Source organism: Primulina tabacum, chromosome 10, assembly GCF_025594145.1.
Source record: "Primulina tabacum isolate GXHZ01 chromosome 10, ASM2559414v2, whole genome shotgun sequence".
NCBI lineage: Eukaryota > Viridiplantae > Streptophyta > Magnoliopsida > Lamiales > Gesneriaceae > Primulina > Primulina tabacum.
Window position 1 is genome coordinate 35960300 of NC_134559.1, and position 16295 is coordinate 35976594.

At 44.5% G+C, this 16295-nt stretch overlaps 19 non-coding genes and 1 pseudogene across 19 annotated transcripts; all 20 read left to right on the top strand.

Moving 5' to 3' along the window:
• The first annotated feature begins 466 nt into the window (after positions 1-466).
• LOC142510188 (5S ribosomal RNA) lies at positions 467-585 on the top strand. Its single transcript, XR_012808314.1, has one exon. It is a non-coding gene; the product is annotated as a 5S ribosomal RNA (ribosomal RNA).
• Positions 586-1265: 680 nt separating this feature from the next.
• Positions 1266-1384, top strand: LOC142512807 (5S ribosomal RNA). The gene has a single exon (XR_012808878.1). It is a non-coding gene; the product is annotated as a 5S ribosomal RNA (ribosomal RNA).
• Positions 1385-2067: 683 nt separating this feature from the next.
• Positions 2068-2186, top strand: LOC142515896 (5S ribosomal RNA). Its single transcript, XR_012811715.1, has one exon. It is a non-coding gene; the product is annotated as a 5S ribosomal RNA (ribosomal RNA).
• Positions 2187-2870: 684 nt separating this feature from the next.
• On the top strand, positions 2871-2989 carry LOC142512818 (5S ribosomal RNA). The gene has a single exon (XR_012808879.1). It is a non-coding gene; the product is annotated as a 5S ribosomal RNA (ribosomal RNA).
• Positions 2990-3672: 683 nt separating this feature from the next.
• On the top strand, positions 3673-3791 carry LOC142515897 (5S ribosomal RNA). Its single transcript, XR_012811716.1, has one exon. It is a non-coding gene; the product is annotated as a 5S ribosomal RNA (ribosomal RNA).
• Positions 3792-4475: 684 nt separating this feature from the next.
• On the top strand, positions 4476-4594 carry LOC142508886 (5S ribosomal RNA). The gene has a single exon (XR_012807085.1). It is a non-coding gene; the product is annotated as a 5S ribosomal RNA (ribosomal RNA).
• Positions 4595-5277: 683 nt separating this feature from the next.
• Positions 5278-5396, top strand: LOC142513650 (5S ribosomal RNA). The gene has a single exon (XR_012809586.1). It is a non-coding gene; the product is annotated as a 5S ribosomal RNA (ribosomal RNA).
• Positions 5397-6077: 681 nt separating this feature from the next.
• LOC142509134 (5S ribosomal RNA) lies at positions 6078-6196 on the top strand. Its single transcript, XR_012807321.1, has one exon. It is a non-coding gene; the product is annotated as a 5S ribosomal RNA (ribosomal RNA).
• A 683-nt stretch (positions 6197-6879) lies between these two features.
• Positions 6880-6998, top strand: LOC142513415 (5S ribosomal RNA). The gene has a single exon (XR_012809363.1). It is a non-coding gene; the product is annotated as a 5S ribosomal RNA (ribosomal RNA).
• Positions 6999-7682: 684 nt separating this feature from the next.
• LOC142513132 (5S ribosomal RNA) lies at positions 7683-7802 on the top strand. The gene has a single exon (XR_012809093.1). It is a non-coding gene; the product is annotated as a 5S ribosomal RNA (ribosomal RNA).
• Positions 7803-8485: 683 nt separating this feature from the next.
• LOC142514371 (5S ribosomal RNA) lies at positions 8486-8606 on the top strand. The gene has a single exon (XR_012810266.1). It is a non-coding gene; the product is annotated as a 5S ribosomal RNA (ribosomal RNA).
• A 683-nt stretch (positions 8607-9289) lies between these two features.
• LOC142514123 (5S ribosomal RNA) lies at positions 9290-9408 on the top strand. Its single transcript, XR_012810032.1, has one exon. It is a non-coding gene; the product is annotated as a 5S ribosomal RNA (ribosomal RNA).
• Positions 9409-10092: 684 nt separating this feature from the next.
• On the top strand, positions 10093-10205 carry LOC142508206 (5S ribosomal RNA; annotated as a pseudogene).
• A 684-nt stretch (positions 10206-10889) lies between these two features.
• On the top strand, positions 10890-11008 carry LOC142516589 (5S ribosomal RNA). The gene has a single exon (XR_012812376.1). It is a non-coding gene; the product is annotated as a 5S ribosomal RNA (ribosomal RNA).
• Positions 11009-11692: 684 nt separating this feature from the next.
• Positions 11693-11811, top strand: LOC142507565 (5S ribosomal RNA). The gene has a single exon (XR_012805819.1). It is a non-coding gene; the product is annotated as a 5S ribosomal RNA (ribosomal RNA).
• A 683-nt stretch (positions 11812-12494) lies between these two features.
• LOC142514134 (5S ribosomal RNA) lies at positions 12495-12613 on the top strand. The gene has a single exon (XR_012810043.1). It is a non-coding gene; the product is annotated as a 5S ribosomal RNA (ribosomal RNA).
• Positions 12614-13296: 683 nt separating this feature from the next.
• Positions 13297-13415, top strand: LOC142513065 (5S ribosomal RNA). Its single transcript, XR_012809031.1, has one exon. It is a non-coding gene; the product is annotated as a 5S ribosomal RNA (ribosomal RNA).
• A 681-nt stretch (positions 13416-14096) lies between these two features.
• On the top strand, positions 14097-14215 carry LOC142513625 (5S ribosomal RNA). Its single transcript, XR_012809562.1, has one exon. It is a non-coding gene; the product is annotated as a 5S ribosomal RNA (ribosomal RNA).
• A 682-nt stretch (positions 14216-14897) lies between these two features.
• On the top strand, positions 14898-15016 carry LOC142513416 (5S ribosomal RNA). The gene has a single exon (XR_012809364.1). It is a non-coding gene; the product is annotated as a 5S ribosomal RNA (ribosomal RNA).
• A 684-nt stretch (positions 15017-15700) lies between these two features.
• On the top strand, positions 15701-15819 carry LOC142516706 (5S ribosomal RNA). The gene has a single exon (XR_012812487.1). It is a non-coding gene; the product is annotated as a 5S ribosomal RNA (ribosomal RNA).
• Positions 15820-16295: the final 476 nt, after the last annotated feature.

Consider the following 16295-nt stretch of genomic DNA (forward strand, 5'->3'; position numbering starts at 1 on the left):
TCTAAGACACTCTAATTTGAGATTTTTCGCTTCTGTTAAGCTTCTGTTTCATCGAGAAATCCGTTTTAGAAAGTTCGAAATTCGATTCGGTTCCATTTTATCGTATCCCAGGCATAATAATAGCTTTACATTCCCTACTTTCTTCTCTTATTTTTTTTTTATTTTCTAGGACAATTTATCGATTTTTGTTGTCGTGAGCGGTTCTGGCGGAAGGGTATGACGCAGATTACTCCGGAGACGATCAACTCATTAAAACAATTTATTCGACTGTTTTATCCAAATTTACGTAAACGGTCGCGACACGAGGTCTTCCCAGGGAGGTCACCATCCTAGCTCTGCCATCGCGCCAGAACGCTTAACTTCATGGTTATATTGGGCTTGAGAGCAGTGCCGCCTGTTGTCCATCGCCGCCCGCTCCAAACGTTGTTTCGAGAGATATAAAGAATAAAACATCCCACTCACTGTCGGGTGCGATCTCCCCGCACTAATGCACCCGGATCCCTTCAGAACTCCGAAGTTATGCGTGCTTGGGCGAGAGCAGTACTAGGATGGGTGACCCCCTGGGAAGTCCTCGTGTTGCACCCTTTTTCGTGTTTTTGTATTTGTGATTACTTGTTGAAAGATGATTTTCGGCTCAAATCATCTGAATCTCGATCGGGACCAGACAAGACAAGTGAAATGAAAGTAGCTCGGGCACTGCCGGATTTGGACAAAATTGTAGGCTAATTTGATTGTAAACGGGCAAACGGACGAGACTCATTACTATGCAATGAGATGACGAGATATTAGCCGAATTCCTTCTCTAAGACCCTCTAATTTGCGATTTACCGCTTCTGTTAAGCTTTTGTTTCCTCGAAAAATCCTCTTAGGAAGTTCGAAACTCGATTCTGGTTCCATTTTATCGTATCCTAAGAATAATAATAGCTTTACATTCGTTATTTCCTTCTTCTTATTTTTTTTATTTTCTGCCAACATTTATCGATTTTTGTTGTCATGAGCCGGTTCTGTGCGGAAGGGTATGACGCAGATTACTCTGGAGACGGTCAACTCATTAAAAACAATTATTTCGACTGTTTTATCCATATTTACGTAAACGGTCGCGACACGAGATCTTCCCAGGGAGGTCACCCATCCTAGCTATGCCATCGCGCTAGAACGCTTAGCTTCATGGTTATGATTGGGCGAGAGCAGTGCCGCGTGTTGTCCATCGCCGCCCGCTCCACACGTACTCGAGGGATATAAGAATAAACATCCCACTCAATGTCGGGTGAGATCATACCTGCACTAATGCACCGGATCCCATCAGAACTCCGAAGTTAAGCGTGCTTGGGCGAGAGTAGTACTAGGATGGGTGACCCCCTGGGAAGTCCTCGTGTTGCATCCCTTTTCGTGTTTTTCTATTTCTGATTACTTGTTGACAGACGAGTTTCGGCTCAAATCATCTGAATCTCGATCAGGACCAGATAATACATGTGAAATTAAAGTAGCTCGGGCACTGCCGGATTTGGACAAAATTCTAGGCTAATTCGATTGTAAACGGGCAAACGGACGAGACTCATTACTACGCAATGAGCTGACGAGATTTTAGCCGAATTCCTTCTTTAAGACCCTCTAATTTGCGATTTATCGCTTCTGTTAAGCTTTCGTTTCCTCGAGAAATCCGCTTAGGAATTTCGAAATTCGATTCTGGTTCCATTTTATCGTATCCCAAGAATAATAATAGCTTTACATTCGTTATTTCCTTCTTCTTATTTTTTTTTCTATTTTCTGGGTACATTTATCGATTTTTGTTGTCGTGAGTCGGTTTTGTGCGGAAGGGTATGACGCAGATTACACCGGAGACGGTTAACTCATTAAAATAATTATTTCGACTGTTTTATCCATAATTTACGTAAACGGTCGCGACACGAGGTCTTCCCAGGGAGGTCACCCATCCTACCTCTGCCATCGCGCCAGAACGCTTAACTTCATGGTTATGATTGGGCGAGAGCAGTGCCGCTTGTTGTCCATCGCCGCCCGCTCCACACGTACTCGAGGGATATAAAAATAAACATCCCACTCAATGTCTGGTGCGATCATACCAGCACTAATGCACCGGATCCCATCAAAACTACGAAGTTAAGCGTGCTTGGGCGAGAGCAGTACTAGGATGGGTGACCCCCTGGGAAGTCCTCGTGTTGCACCCCTTTTCGTGTTTTTCTATTTCTGATTACTTGTTGACAGACGAGTTTCGGCTCAAATAATCTGAATCTCGATCGGGACCAGATAAGACATGTGAAATGAAAGTAGCTCGGGAACTGCCGGATTTGGACAAAATTCTAGGCTAATTTGATTGTAAACGGGCAAACGGACGAGACTCATTACTACGCAATGAGCTGACGAGATTTTAGCCGAATTCCTTCTCTAAGACCCTCTAATTTGCGATTTACCGCTTCTTTTAAGCTTTCGTTTCCTCGAGAAATCCGCTTAGGAAGTTCGAAATTCGATTCTGGTTCCATTTTATCGTATTCCAAGAGTTATAATAGCTTTACATTCGTTATTTCCTTTTTCTTATTTTTTTTTCTATTTTCTGGGAACATTTATCGATTTTTGTTGTCGTGAGCCGGTTCTGTGCGGAAGGGTATGACGCAGATTACTCCGGAGACGGTTAACTCATTAAAAACAATTATTTCGACTGTTTTATCCATTATTTACGTAAACGGTCGCGACACGAGATCTTCCCAGGGAGGTCACCCATCCTAGCTATGCCATCGCGCTAGAACGCTTAGCTTCATGGTTATGATTGGGCGAGAGCAGTGCCGCGTGTTGTCCATCGCCGCCCGCTCCACACGTACTCGAGGGATATAAGAATAAACATCCCACTCAATGTCGGGTGAGATCATACCTGCACTAATGCACCGGATCCCATCAGAACTCCGAAGTTAAGCGTGCTTGGGCGAGAGTAGTACTAGGATGGGTGACCCCCTGGGAAGTCCTCGTGTTGCATCCCTTTTCGTGTTTTTCTATTTCTGATTACTTGTTGACAGACGAGTTTCGGCTCAAATCATCTGAATCTCGATCAGGACCAGATAAGACATGTGAAATGAAAGTAGCTCGGGCACTGCCGGATTTGGACAAAATTCTAGGCTAATTTGATTGTAAACGGGCAAACGGACGAGACTCATTACTACGCAATGAGCTGACGAGATTTTAGCCGAATTCCTTCTCTAAGACCCTCTAATTTGCGATTTATCGCTTCTGTTAAGCTTTCGTTTCCTCGAGAAATCCGCTTAGGAATTTCGAAATTCGATTCTGGTTCCATTTTATCGTATCCCAAGAATAATAATAGCTTTACATTCGTTATTTCCTTCTTCTTATTTTTTTTTCTATTTTCTGGGTACATTTATCGATTTTTGTTGTCGTGAGTCGGTTTTGTGCGGAAGGGTATGACGCAGATTACACCGGAGACGGTTAACTCATTAAAATAATTATTTCGACTGTTTTATCCATAATTTACGTAAACTGTCGCGACACGAGGTCTTCCCAGGGAGGTCACCCATCCTACCTCTGCCATCGCGCCAGAACGCTTAACTTCATGGTTATGATTGGGCTAGAGCAATGCCGCTTGTTGTCCATCGCCGCCCGCTCCACACGTACTCGAGGGATATAAAAATAAACATCCCACTCAATGTCTGGTGCGATCATACCAGCACTAATGCACCGGATCCCATCAAAACTACGAAGTTAAGCGTGCTTGGGCGAGAGCAGTACTAGGATGGGTGACCCCCTGGGAAGTCCTCGTGTTGCACCCCTTTTCGTGTTTTTCTATTTCTGATTACTTGTTGACAGACGAGTTTCGGCTCAAATAATCTGAATCTCGATCGGGACCAGATAAGACATGTGAAATGAAAGTAGCTCGGGAACTGCCGGATTTGGACAAAATTCTAGGCTAATTTGATTGTAAACGGGCAAACGGACGAGACTCATTACTACGCAATGAGCTGACGAGATTTTAGCCGAATTCCTTCTCTAAGACCCTCTAATTTGCGATTTACCGCTTCTTTTAAGCTTTCGTTTCCTCGAGAAATCCGCTTAGGAAGTTCGAAATTCGATTCTGGTTCCATTTTATCGTATTCCAAGAGTTATAATAGCTTTACATTCGTTATTTCCTTCTTCTTATTTTTTTTTCTATTTTCTGGGAACATTTATCGATTTTTGTTGTCGTGAGCCGGTTCTGTGCGGAAGGGTATGATGCAGATTACACCGGAGACGGTTAACTCATTAAAAACAATTATTTCGACTGTTTTATCCATAATTTAAGTAAACGGTCGCGACACGAGGTCTTCCCAGGGTGGTCACCCATCCTAGCTCTGCCATCGCGCCAGAACGCTTAACTTCATGGTTATGATTGGGCGAGAGCAGTGCCGCGTGTTGTCCATCGCCGCCCGCTCCAAACGTACTCGAGGGATATAAGAATAAACATCCCACTTAATGTCCGGTGCGATCATACAAGCACTAATGCACCGGATCCCATCAGAACTTCTAAGTTAAGCGTGCTTGGGCGAGAGGAATACTAGGATGGGTGACCCCCTGGGAAGTCCTCGTGTTGCACCCTTTTTCGTGTTTTTCTATTTCTGATTACTTGTTGACAGACGAGTTTCGGCTCAAATCATCTGAATCTCGATCGGGACCAAATAAGACATGTGAAATGATAATAGCTCGGGCACTGCCGGATTTGGACAAATTTCTAGGCTAATTTGATTGTAAACGGGCAAACGGACGAGACTCATTACTACGCAATGAGCTGACGAGATTTTAGCCGAATTCTTTCTCTAAGACACTCTAATTTGCGATTTTCCGCTTCTGTTAAGCTTCTGTTTCCTCGAGAAATCCGTTTAGAAAGTTCGAAATTCGATTCCGGTTCCATTTTATCGTATCCCAGGCATAATAATAGCTTTACATTCCCTACTTTCTTCTTCTTATTTTTTTTTCTATTTTCTGGGAACATTTATCGATTTTTGTTGTCGTGAGCCGGTTCTGTGCGGAAGGGTATGACGCAGATTACTCCGGAGACGATTAACTCATTAAAAACAATTATTCGACTGTTTTATCCATAATTTACGTAAACGGTCGCGACACGAGGTCTTCCCAGGGAGGTCACCCATCCTAGCTCTGCCATCGCGCCAGAACGCTTAACTTCATGGTTATTATTGGGCGAGAGCAGTGCCGTCTGTTGTCCATCGCCGCCCGCTCCACACGTACTCGAGAGATATAAGAATAAACATCCCACTCAATGTCGGGTGCGATCATACCAGCACTAATGCACCGGATCCCTTCAGAACTCCGAAGTTATGCGTGCTTGGGCGAGAGCAGTACTAGGATGGGTGACCCCCTGGGAAGTCCTCGTGTTGCACCCTTTTTCGTGTTTTTCTATTTGTGATTACTTGTTGAAAGACGATTTTCGGCTCAAATCATCTGAATCTCGATCGGGACCAGACAAGACAAGTGAAATGAAAGTAGCTCGGGCACTGCCGGATTCGGACAAAATTGTAGGCTAATTTGATTGTAAACGGGCAAACGGACGAGACTCATTACTACGCAATGAGATGACGAGATTTTAGCCGAATTCCTTCTCTAAGACCCTCTAATTTGCGATTTACCGCTTCTGTTAAGCTTTTGCTTCCTCGAAAAATCCTCTTAGGAAGTTCGAAATTCGATTCTGGTTTCATTTTATCGTATCCTAAGAATAATAATAGCTTTACATTCGTTATTTCCTTCTTCTTATTTTTTTTTATTTTCTGCCAACATTTATCGATTTTTGTTGTCGTGAGACGGTTCTGTGCGGAAGGGTATGACGCAGATTACTCTGGAGACGGTCAACTCATTAAAAACAATTATTTCGACTGTTTTATCTATAATTTACGTAAACGGTCGCGACACGAGGTCTTCCCAGGGAGGTCACCCATCCTAGCTATGCCATCGCGCTAGAACGCTTAGCTTCATGGTTTTGATTGGGCGAGAGCAGTGCCGCGTGTTGTCCATCGCCGCCCGCTCCACACGTACTCGAGGGATATAAGAATAACATCCCACTCAATGTCGGGTGCGATCATACCTGCACTAATGCACCGGATCCCATCAGAACTCCGAAGTTAAGCGTGCTTGGGCGAGAGCAGTACTAGGATGGGTGACCCCCTGGGAAGTCCTCGTGTTGCTCCCCTTTTCGTGTTTTTCTATTTCTGATTACTTGTTGACAGACGAGTTTCGGCTCAAATCATCTGAATCTCGATCGGGACCAGATAAGACATGTGAAATGAAAGTAGCTCGGGCACTGCCGGATTTGGACAAAATTCTAGGCTAATTTGATTGTAAACGGGCAAACGGACGAGACTCATTACTATGCAATGAGCTGACGAGATTTTAGCCGAATTCCTTCTCTAAGACCCTCTAATTTGCGATTTACCGCTTCTGTTAAGCTTTCGTTTCCTCGAGAAATCCGTTTAGGAAGTTCGAAATTCGATTCTGGTTCCATTATATCGTATCCCAAGAATAATAATAGCTTTACATTCGTTATTTCCTTCTTCTTATTTTTTTTTCTATTTTCTGGGAACATTTATCGATTTTTGTTGTCGTGAGCCGGTTTTGTGCGGAAGGGTATGACGCAGATTACACCGGAGACGGTTAACTCATTAAAATAATTATTTCGACTGTTTTATCCATAATTTACGTAAACGGTCGCGACACGAGGTCTTCCCAGGGAGGTCACCCATCCTACCTCTGCCATCGCGCCAGAACGCTTAACTTCATGGTTATGATTGGGCGAGAGCAGTGCCGCGTGTTGTCCATCGCCGCCCGCTCCACACGTACTCGAGGGATATAAGAATAAACATCCCACTCAATGTCTGGTGCGATCATACCAGCACTAATGCACCGGATCCCATCAAAACTCCGAAGTTAAGCGTGCTTGGGCGAGAGCAGTACTAGGATGGGTGACCCCCTGGGAAGTCCTCGTGTTGCACCCCTTTTCGTGTTTTTCTATTTCTGATTACTTGTTGACAGACGAGTTTCGGCTCAAATAATCTGAATCTCGATCGGGACCAGATAAGACATGTGAAATGAAAGTAGCTCGGGCACTGCCGGATTTGGACAAAATTCTAGGCTAATTTGATTGTAAACGGGCAAACGGACGAGACTCATTACTACGCAATGAGCTGACGAGATTTTAGCCGAATTCCTTCTCTAAGACCCTCTAATTTGCGATTTACCGCTTCTGTTAAGCTTTCGTTTCCTCGAGAAATCCGCTTAGGAAGTTCGAAATTCGATTCTGGTTCCATTTTATCGTATCCCAAGCATATAATAGCTTTACATTCGTTATTTCCTTCTTCTTATTTTTTTTCTATTTTCTGGGAACATTTATCGATTTTTGTTGTCGTGAGCCGGTTCTGTGCGGAAGGGTATGACGCAGATTACATCCGGAGACGGTTAACTCATTAAAAACAATTATTTCGACTGTTTTATCCATAATTTACGTAAACGGTCGCGACACGAGGTCTTCCCAGGGAGGTCACCCATCCTAGCTCTGCCATCGCGCCTAGAACGCTTAACTTCATGGTTATGATTGGGCGAGAGCAGTGCCGCGTGTTGTCCATCGCCGCCCGCTCCACACGTACTCGAGGGATATAAGAATAAACATCCCACTCAATGTCGGGTGCGATCATACCAGCACTAATGCACCGGATCCCATCAGAACTCCGAAGTTAAGCGTGCTTGGGCGAAGAGCAGTACTAGGATGGGTGACCCCCTGGGAAGTCCTCGTGTTGCACCCCTTTTCGTGTTTTTCTATTTCTGATTACTTGTTGACAGACGAGTTTCGGCTCAAATAATCTGAATCTCGGTCGGGACCAGATAAGACATGTGAAATGAAAGTAGCTCGGGCACTGCCGGATTTGGACAAAATTCTAGGCTAATTTGATTGTAAACGGGCAAACGGACGAGACTCATTACTACGCAATGAGCTGACGAGATTTTAGCCGAATTCTTTCTCTAAGACCCTCTAATTTTCGATTTACCGCTTTTGTTAAGCTTTCATTTCCTAGAGAAATCCGCTTAGGAAGTTCGAAATTTGATTCTGGTTCCATTTTATCGTATCCCAAACATAATAATTGCTTTACATTTGTTATTTCCTTCTTCTTATTTTTTTTTCTATTTTCTGGGAACATTTATCGATTTTTGTTGTCGTGAGCCGGTTTTGTGCGGAAGGGTATGACGCAGATTACACCGGAGACGGTCAACTCATTAAAAACAATTATTTCGACTGTTTTATCTATAATTTACGTAAACGGTCGCGACACGAGGTCTTCCCAGGGAGGTCACCCATCCTAGCTATGCCATCGCGCTAGAACGCTTAGCTTCATGGTTTTGATTGGGCGGAGCAGTGCCGCGTGTTGTCCATCGCCGCCCGCTCCACACGTACTCGAGGGATATAAGAATAAACATCCCACTCAATGTCGGGTGCGATCATACCAGCACTAATGCACCGGATCCCATCAGAACTCCGAAGTTAAGCGTGCTTGGGCGAAAGCGCAGTACTAGGATGGGTGACCCCCTGGGAAGTCCTCGTGTTGCACCCCTTTTCGTGTTTTTCTATTTCTGATTACTTGTTGACAGACGAGTTTCGGCTCAAATAATCTGAATCTCGATCGGGACCAGATAAGACATGTGAAATGAAAGTAGCTCGGGCACTGCCGGATTTGGACAAAATTCTAGGCTAATTTGATTGTAAACGGGCAAACGGACGAGACTCATTACTACGCAATGAGCTGACGAGATTTTAGCCGAATTCCTTCTCTAAGACCCTCTAATTTGCGATTTACCGCTTCTGTTAAGCTTTCGTTTCCTCGAGAAATCCGCTTAGGAAGTTCGAAATTCGATTCCGGTTCCATTTTATCGTATCCGAGGCATAATAATAGCTTTACATTCGTTATTTCCTTCTTCTTATTTTTTTTCTATTTTCTGGGAACATTTATCGATTTTTGTTGTCGTGAGCCGGTTCTGTGCGGAAGGGTATGACGCAGATTACTCCGGAGACGGTTAACTCATTAAAAACAATTATTTCGACTGTTTTATCCATAATTTACGTAAACGGTCGCGACACGAGGTCTTCCCAGGGAGGTCACCCATCCTAGCTATGCCATCGCGCCAGAACGCTTAACTTCATGGTTATGATTGGGCGAGAGCAGTGCCGCGTGTTGTCCATCGCCGCCCGCTCCACACGTACTCGAGGGATATAAGAATAAACATCCCACTCAATGTCGGGTGCGATCATACCAGCACTAATGCACCGGATCCCATCAGAACTCCGAAGTTAAGCGTGCTTGGGCGAGAGCAGTACTAGGATGGGTGACCCCCTGGGAAGTCCTCGTGTTGCACCCTTTTCGTGTTTTTCTATTTCTGATTACTTGTTGACAGACGAGTTTCGGCTCAAATAATCTGAATCTCGATCGGGACCAGATAAGACATGTGAAATGAAAGTAGCTCGGGCACTGCCGGATTTGGACAAAATTCTAGGCTAATTTGATTGTAAACGGGCAAACGGACGAGACTCATTACTACGCAATGAGCTGACGAGATTTTAGCCGAATTCCTTCTCTAAGACCCTCTAATTTGCGATTTATCGCTTCTGTTAAGCTTTCGTTTCCTCGAGAAATCCGCTTAGGAAGTTCGAAATTCGATTCCGGTTCCATTTTATCGTATCCCAGGCATAATAATAGCTTTACATTCCCTACTTTCTTCTTCTTATTTTTTTTTCTATTTTCTGGGAACATTTATCGATTTTTGTTGTCGTGAGCCGGTTCTGTGCGGAAGGGTATGACGCAGATTACTCCGGAGACGATTAACTCATTAAAAACAATTATTTCGACTGTTTTATCCATAATTTACGTAAACGGTCGCGACACGAGGTCTTCCCAGGGAGGTCACCCATCCTACCTCTGCCATCGCGCCAGAACGCTTAACTTCATGGTTATGATTGGGCGAGAGCTAGTGCCGCGTGTTGTCCATCGCCGCCCGCTCCACACGTACTCGAGGGATATAAGAATAAACATCCCACTGAATGTCGGGTGCGATCATACCAGCACTAATGCACCGGATCCCATCAGAACTCCGAAGTTAAGCGTGCTTGGGCGAGAGCAGTACTAGTGACCCCCTGGGAAGTCCTCGTGTTGCACCCCTTTTTCGTGTTTTTCTATTTTGATTACTTGTTGACAGACGAGTTTCGGCTCAAATCATCTGAATCTCGATCGGGACCAGATAAGACATGTGAAATGAAAGTAGCTCGGGCACTGCCGGATTTGGACAAAATTGTAGGCTAATTTGATTGTAAACGGGCAAACGGACGAGACTCATTACTACGCAATGAGCTGACGAGATTTTAGCCGAATTCCTTCTCTAAGACCCTCTAATTTGCGATTTACCGCTTCTGTTAAGCTTTCGTTTCCTCGAGAAATCCGCTTAGGAAGTTCGAAATTCGATTCTGGTTCCATTTTATCGTATCCCAAGAATAATAATAGCTTTACATTCGTTATTTCCTTCTTCTTATTTTTTTTCTATTTTCTGGGAACATTTATCGATTTTTGTTGTCGTGAGCCGGTTCTGTGCGGAAGGGTATGACGCAGATTACTCCGGAGACGGTTAACTCATTAAAAACAATTATTTCGACTGTTTTATCCATAATTTACGTAAACGGTCGCGACACGAGGTCTTCCCAGTGAGGTCACCCATCCTAGCTCTGCCATCGCGCCTAGAACGCTTAACTTCATGGTTATGATTGGGCGAGAGCAGTGCCGCGTGTTGTCCATCGCCGCCCGCTCCACACGTACTCGAGGGATATAAGAATAAACATCCCACTCAATGTCGGGTGCGATCATACCAGCACTAATGCACCGGATCCCATCAGAACTCCGAAGTTAAGCGTGCTTGGGCGAGAGCAGTACTAGGATGGGTGACCCCCTGGGAAGTCCTCGTGTTGCACCCCTTTTCGTGTTTTTCTATTTCTGATTACTTGTTGACAGACGAGTTTCGGCTCAAATAATCTGAATCTCGATCGGGACCAGATAAGACATGTGAAATGAAAGTAGCTCGGGCACTGCCGGATTTGGACAAAATTCTAGGCTAATTTGATTGTAAACGGGCAAACGGACGAGACTCATTACTACGCAATGAGCTGACGAGATTTTAGCCGAATTCCTTCTCTAAGACCCTCTAATTTGCGATTTACCGCTTCTGTTAAGCTTTCGTTTTCTCGAGAAATCCGCTTAGGAAGTTCGAAATTCGATTCCGGTTCCATTTTATCGTATCCCAGGCATAATAATTGCTTTACATTCGTTATTTCCTTCTTCTTATTTTTTTTTCTATTTTCTGGGAACATTTATCGATTTTTGTTGTCGTGAGCCGGTTCTGTGCGGAAGGGTATGACGCAGATTACTCCGGAGACGGTTAACTCATTAAAAACAATTATTTCGACTGTTTTATCCATAATTTACGTAAACGGTCGCGACACGAGGTCTTCCCAGGGAGGTCACCCATCCTACCTCTGCCATCGCGCCAGAACGCTTAACTTCATGGTTATGATTGGGCGAGAGCAGTGCCGCGTGTTGTCCATCGCCGCCCGCTCCACACGTACTCGAGGGATATAAGAATAAACATCCCACTCAATGTCTGGTGCGATCATACCAGCACTAATGCACCGGATCCCATCAGAACTCCGAAGTTAAGCGTGCTTGGGCGAGAGCAGTACTAGGATGGGTGACCCCCTGGGAAGTCCTCGTGTTGCACCCCTTTTCGTGTTTTTCTATTTCTGATTACTTGTTGACAGACGAGTTTCGGCTCAAATAATCTGAATCTCGATCGGGACCAGATAAGACATGTGAAATGAAAGTAGCTCGGGCACTGCCGGATTTGGACAAAATTCTAGGCTAATTTGATTGTAAACGGGCAAACGGACGAGACTCATTACTACGCAATGAGCTGACGAGATTTTAGCCGAATTCCTTCTCTAAGACCCTCTAATTTGCGATTTACCGCTTCTTTTAAGCTTTCGTTTCCTCGAGAAATCCGCTTAGGAAGTTCGAAATTCGATTCTGGTTCCATTTTATCGTATCCCAAGAATTATAATGGCTTTACATTCGTTATTTCCTTCTTCTTATTTTTTTTCTATTTTCTGGGAACATTTATCGATTTTTGTTGTCGTGAGCCGGTTCTGTGCGGAAGGGTATGATGCAGATTACACCGGAGACGGTTAACTCATTAAAAACAATTATTTCGACTGTTTTATCCATAATTTACGTAAACGGTCGCGACACGAGGTCTTCCCAGGGAGGTCACCCATCCTAGCTCTGCCATCGCGCCAGAACGCTTAACTTCATGGTTATGATTGGGCGAGAGCAGTGCCGCGTGTTGTCCATCGCCGCCCGCTCCACACGTACTCGAGGGATATAAGAATAAACATCCCACTCAATGTCGGGTGCGATCATACCAGCACTAATGCACCGGATCCCATCAGAACTCCGAAGTTAAGCGTGCTTGGGCGAGAGCAGTACTAGGATGGGTGACCCCCTGGGAAGTCCTCGTGTTGCACCCTTTTCGTGTTTTTCTATTTTGATTACTTGTTGACAGACGAGTTTCGGCTCAAATCATCTGAATCTCGATCGGGACCAGATAAGACATGTGAAATGAAAGTAGCTCGGGCACTGCCGGATTTGGACAAAATTCTAGGCTAATTTGATTGTAAACGGGCAAACGGACGAGACTCATTACTACGCAATGAGCTGACGAGATTTTAGCCGAATTCCTTCTCTAAGACCCTCTAATTTGCGATTTACCGCTTCTGTTAAGCTTTCGTTTCCTCGAGAAATCCGCTTAGGAAGTTCGAAATTCGATTCCGGTTCCATTTTATCGTATCCCAGGCATAATAATAGCTTTACATTCGTTATTTTTCTTCTTCTTATTTTTTTTTCTATTTTCTGGGAACATTTATCGATTTTTGTTGTCGTGAGCCGGTTCTGTGCGGAAGGGTATGATGTAGATTACACCGAAGACGGTTAACTCATTAAAAACAATTATTTCGACTGTTTTATCCATAATTTACGTAAACGGTCGCGACACGAGGTCTTCCCAGGGAGGTCACCCATCCTAGCTCTGCCATCGCGCCAGAACGCTTAACTTCATGGTTATTATTGGGCGAGAGCAGTGCCGCCTGTTGTCCATCGCCGCCCGCTCCACACGTACTCGAGAGATATAAGAATAAACATCCCACTCAATGTCGGGTGCGATCATACCAGCACTAATGCACCGGATCCCATCAGAACTCCGAAGTTATGCGTGCTTGGGCGAGAGCAGTACTAGGATGGGTGACCCCTTGGGAAGTCCTCGTGTTGCACCCTTTTTCGTGTTTTTCTATTTGTGATTACTTGTTGACAGACGATTTTCGGCTCAAATCATCTGAATCTCGATCGGGACCAGACAAGACAAGTGAAATGAAAGTAGCTCGGGCACTGCCGGATTCGGACAAAATTGTAGGCTAATTTGATTGTAAACGGGCAAACGGACGAGACTCATTACTACGCAATGAGATAACGAGATTTTAGCCGAATTCCTTCTCTAAGACCCTCTAATTTGCGATTTACCGCTTCTGTTAAGCTTTTGTTTCCTCGAAAAATCCTCTTAGGAAGTTCGAAATTCGATTCTGGTTCCATTTTATCGTATCCTAAGAATAATAATAGCTTTACATTCGTTATTTCCTTCTTCTTATTTTTTTTTATTTTCTGCCAACATTTATCGATTTTTGTTGTCGTGAGCCGGTTCTGTGCGGAAGGGTATGACGCAGATTACTCTGGAGACGGTCAACTCATTAAAAACAATTATTTCGACTGTTTTATCTATAATTTACGTAAACGGTCGCGACACGAGGTCTTCCCAGGGAGGTCACCCATCCTAGCTATGCCATCACGCTAGAACGCTTAGCTTCATGGTTTTGATTGGGCGAGAGCAGTGCCGCGTGTTGTCCATCGCCGCCCGCTCCACACGTACTCGAGGGATATAAGAATAACATCCCACTCAATGTCGGGTGCGATCATACCTGCACTAATGCACCGGATCCCATCAGAACTCCGAAGTTAAGCGTGCTTGGGCGAGAGCAGTACTAGGATGGGTGACCCCCTGGAAAGTCCTCGTGTTGCTCCCTTTTTCGTGTTTTTCTATTTCTGATTACTTGTTGACAGACGAGTTTCGGCTCAAATCATCTGAATCTCGATCGTGACCAGATAAGACATGTGAAATGAAAGTAGCTCGGGCACTGCCGGATTTGGACAAAATTCTAGGCTAATTTGATTGTAAACGGGCAAACGGACGAGACTCATTACTACGCAATGAGCTGACGAGATTTTAGCCGAATTCCTTCTCTAAGACCCTCTAATTTGCGATTTACCGCTTCTGTTAAGCTTTCGTTTCCTCGAGAAATCCGCTTAGGAAGTTCGAAATTCGATTCTGGTTCCATTTTATCGTATCCCAAGAATAATAATAGCTTTACATTCGTTATTTCCTTCTTCTTATTTTTTTTCTATTTTCTGGGAACATTTATCGATTTTTGTTGTCGTGAGCCGGTTCTGTGCGGAAGGGTATGACGCAGATTACACCGGAGACGGTTAACTCATTAAAATAATTATTTCGACTGTTTTATCCATAATTTACGTAAACGGTCGCGACACGAGGTCTTCCCAGGGAGGTCACCCATCCTACCTCTGCCATCGCGCCAGAACGCTTAACTTCATGGTTATGATTGGGCGAGAGCAGTGCCGCGTGTTGTCCATCGCCGCCCGCTCCACACGTACTCGAGGGATATAAGAATAAACATCCCACTCAATGTCTGGTGCGATCATACCAGCACTAATGCACCGGATCCCATCAAAACTCCGAAGTTAAGCGTGCTTGGGCGAGAGCAGTACTAGGATGGGTGACCCCCTGGGAAGTCCTCGTGTTGCACCCCTTTTCGTGTTTTTCTATTTCTGATTACTTGTTGACAGACGAGTTTCGGCTCAAATAATCTGAATCTCGATCAGGACCAGATAAGACATGTGAAATGAAAGTAGCTCGGGCACTGCCGGATTTGGACAAAATTCTAGGCTAATTCGATTGTAAACGGGCAAACGGACGAGACTCATTACTACGCAATGAGCTGACGAGATTTTAGCCGAATTCCTTCTCTAAGACCCTCTAATTTGCGATTTACCGCTTCTTTTAAGCTTTCGTTTCCTCGAGAAATCCGCTTAGGAAGTTCGAAATTCGATTCTGGTTCCATTTTATCGTATCCCAAGAATTATAATAGCTTTACATTCGTTATTTCCTTCTTCTTATTTTTTTTTCTATTTTCTGGGAACATTTATCGATTTTTGTTGTCGTGAGCCGGTTCTGTGCGGAAGGGTATGACGCAGATTACACCGGAGACGGTTAACTCATTAAAAACAATTATTTCGACTGTTTTATCCATAATTTACGTAAACGGTCGCGACACGAGGTCTTCCCAGGGAGGTCACCCATCCTACCTCTGCCATCGCGCCAGAACGCTTAACTTCATGGTTATGATTGGGCGAGAGCAGTGCCGCGTGTTGTCCATCGCCGCCCGCTCCACACGTACTCGAGGGATATAAGAATAAACATCCCACTCAATGTCGGGTGCGATCATACCAGCACTAATGCACCGGATCCCATCAGAACTCCGAAGTTAAGCGTGCTTGGGCGAGAGCAGTACTAGGATGGGTGACCCCCTGGGAAGTCCTCGTGTTGCACCCCTTTTCGTGTTTTTCTATTTCTGATTACTTGTTGACAGACGAGTTTCGGCTCAAATCATCTGAATCTCGATCGGGACCAGATAAGACATGTGAAATGAAAGTAGCTCGGGCACTGCCGGATTTGGACAAAATTCTAGGCTAATTTGATTGTAAACGGGCAAACGGACGAGACTCATTACTACGCAATGAGCTGACGAGATTTTAGCCGAATTCCTTCTCTAAGACCCTCTAATTTGCGATTTACCGCTTCTGTTAAGCTTTCGTTTCCTCGAGAAATCCGCTTAGGAAGTTCGAAATTCGATTCCGGTTCCATTTTATCGTATCCAGGCATAATAATAGCTTTACATTCGTTATTTCCTTCTTCTTATTTTTTTTTCTATTTTCTGGGAACATTTATCGATTTTTGTTGTCGTGAGCCGGTTCTGTGCGGAAGGGTATGACGCAGATTACTCCGGAGACGGTTAACTCATTAAAAAC